At 32.9% G+C, this 3,090-nt stretch overlaps 3 long non-coding RNA genes across 3 annotated transcripts in view; all 3 read left to right on the forward strand.

The window, feature by feature from the left end:
* LOC122636783 overlaps nucleotides 1-3,034 on the forward strand; it is a 12,577-nt gene extending 9,543 nt beyond the window's left edge. Inside the window, exon 3 of the long non-coding RNA XR_006329048.1 lies at nucleotides 2,778-3,034. This is a non-coding gene — a long non-coding RNA (uncharacterized LOC122636783). The remainder of the gene's footprint in view (nucleotides 1-2,777) is intronic.
* Nucleotides 1-3,090, forward strand: part of LOC122636802 — a 268,896-nt gene that overhangs the window by 226,154 nt on the left and 39,652 nt on the right. The window lies entirely within an intron of this gene.
* LOC122636782 overlaps nucleotides 1-3,090 on the forward strand; it is a 29,500-nt gene that overhangs the window by 9,754 nt on the left and 16,656 nt on the right. The gene's annotated exons all lie outside the window — the stretch shown is intronic.

Here is a 3,090-nt window from a genome sequence, read left to right on the forward strand (position 1 = left end):
TTGACGAGAGGAAAACAAATGAAAAAATACCTTTCTCCTTTCCATGATACGAGAGGAGATATAGGCGCACAATCATCTCGTCCGTTGAATACGCTCAAGCACGCGCAAAAGTTCACAGATGGATGGAGAGAGATAATAATAATACGTTCAGTATGAACGTATTTGATGATAAGTATGGGTGAACGTATTACCTGCAAATCATTTACCTCGAATCAATCGTTAACATGAGAGTTCGAGCTATGCAGCAAATCTATTGCTCGAAATCCCTATATTACTAAAGTTATACATTAAAAATTATGAATATTATTTAAGTACGTATCGTTGATATTATGGTAATCAATTTGGAGCATTGAATTAAACCTTTCTTTTTTTTGAAATTATATTAAATATTTATTTAAACTGACTATGATAATCAGTTTAATAATTAGTTTAATAAATAGTTTAAAGAATTATATAAACCGGTATAACCGGTCACGTTGACATGGTGACGCAAACGTACACTGAATATTTTACTGTATAATTTAAAAGTGTTCCCGAGCTAACCCTCTTATCCCGTGAAACGGTGAAGCTTTTGTTCGTCCCTACGCGTTCGATCACTTTGCAAAATAATCCTCTTTCAGTTTTATGTCGCGTCCCTTTGATGCATGTTCTGCGTACAACCGCGGACAACCCTTCGATAAATCTGTCTGTGCACAATCGTTTATATCTTCTAGCTAAAGCTGCTTACGCTTCAATCCTTTGAAGAAGGTATATTCCGTTTCCTCGTACCATCATTCGAATGAAACTTTATAAAAAAAGCGTCATATTAATTTCGTGAAGGGTTGTTTTCACCGCCATTACAAACGTTTTATCTTCCTCTTCCTCATCTTCCTGGTTAATCCCGGTCACATAAGGAAAACGGTATGGAACACAATATTATGTAAAGTAAAGACAAAGTAAAAATAAGGACGGTTTTGAAAGGAAACTTCTTCCGTTCAAACCCAGTACAGCTATTGATAATATCGCCAAGAATCACTAAAAATGTTTCGGAAGCCGTTGATGATTTTAGGTAATTGGTTAAGGAGTACCGCCGTTCGATATTATGTATTTCATTGTCCAAGCATAAGATATATGGATATATATTTTCTTTTTTTCCTTTTTTCAGATTCGAGCTATAATATAAAGCGTCATGTCGCTATCTAAGAACTGTAACCAAAAACTGAAAGTGTTAGTGCACAACGTTTTAGATAATAACACCCGACAATTTCGAAATATAAATGGTTGGCATTCCATTACAGGTGAAGAATTTGTTTTTGACTAAGGATTCTTCGAAACTATTTTCTTATAAATGTATTTGTTCATAGGAAGATATTAAATCTAATAATACTAATGAAAAAGCAGATACTTCTCATGCTGATGAGTTTATCCATAATTTTTAATATGATCAAAAGAAATAGGGAAAAATATATTTTTTGCATAAGAAATATATTTGGCCTATTTTGACAGATGGCAATCTTAAATGTATAATTACGTTCGCAAGATATTTTTATTATGAGATAATGTCAACAAAAAAATTAATTTCTTTTGATTCAATATTAAACTTTCGTAGGGTGCGAACGATAAAATTGATACAGAATAACATGTTGCAATATGCAAAGTTTTTATGCAAAGTCGATTATACCATATGGTAGTTAAAAAGGGATAATGATAATATGTTGAATTGAAAGATATCCGTCGAGAAATTCATTTCCCCCCAATCCATATCCAATTAAGCCTTTTCGAGACGTTCGACCGCGTAATAGGAAATTTTAATTGACTTGCGTAAATGGTGTCCAAATAAAATACGTAAAAGAGATAAAGATGATATTAGGAGAAAAGAAGTGACAAATGATTTTCTATGAATCCATATTCTTTGCTACGGCGCTATAAAAAAAGAGAGATTTGTTAAAAAAAAGAGTACTACTTTAAGAAATAGAGAAAGGATAGAAAGTGATATTATGAAAAATTTGTCAAACATTATTATTTGCTCCAAATTAATTCTTATTAATAAATATTTTTAACGACAAGAACAGAAAGAAACATACACGCCAATTTTCAGAATTCTTTAGTTAATTTCTAATCTCAAATTGTAAAGAGAAGAAGGGGAAAAAAGGAGCGAAAGAAAAACATAGAAGAAAAAAGATACTGATACATCCAATTAAGATCGATAGAGAAATTCATTTCTTCGTAGCTTATGACCATCTTGGATCTTTCGATATATTGATTAATCTACGTTAAGTGTAATAACCTTGTGCAGAGGGCGCCCTCAAGACCGCTCGGTAAACGCCCCAAAGCGACGTGTGAGGTATGATTACCGCCTTTCGATAGACGGCGATGAAGCTGCAGGTAATTCCTTCGGTGGTAGACGAACTAGTAATACGCGAGCGAGTGTGGTACAACAAATATTCGTTCGTGCGTACTTCATACGTCCCAGAGATCGGTTATATAAGTAATTCAGGCGGTTGAAACAATTACTTCATTCTTACTAGTCATTTGTTTAAACTATCAATATAAGGTAAATTTGTTAGTAATCATTAGATTGTGATTTATTATAAAATTTCAACTATGCATTACGGAAATGAAACTGATCTTCGTGATCAATACTATCTAAATTATTGTTTGTTGCAATTCGGAAAAGGTACTTTATATCACTTAAAAGGATGTAACAAAATTTATTTTTGAGAACAATACAAGTAGATGAACAATTGAATGGCTTGCGTAAGTCTTAACTGATCAACGAATTTTATATTGTTTCGGAGATATACTAAACAAACCGAAGACGAAAGCAGTTCCAACAGCTTGGATGTATTGCAAAGGAGCCGAATTGGCTAATATTTGAATTGTAATTCCAAAGAAGAACTACACTCCATCAGATAATAAAACATTACACATCCAAAGTGAAACACATTTACATTGACACTTTCTGTTCTTCCGTACATCCGACGATGCGTGTTACATGGATAGTACAAATGCCAGACCATCAACGAGATTAATACATGAAAACATTTTCCTTTTTATATTTATTGTAAAATGGGAAATCGATCAACGCTGTGTTTAGTTAATGGTAAGATA

This window comes from Vespula pensylvanica, chromosome 23 (genome assembly GCF_014466175.1).
Source record: "Vespula pensylvanica isolate Volc-1 chromosome 23, ASM1446617v1, whole genome shotgun sequence".
Lineage (NCBI taxonomy): Eukaryota > Metazoa > Arthropoda > Insecta > Hymenoptera > Vespidae > Vespula > Vespula pensylvanica.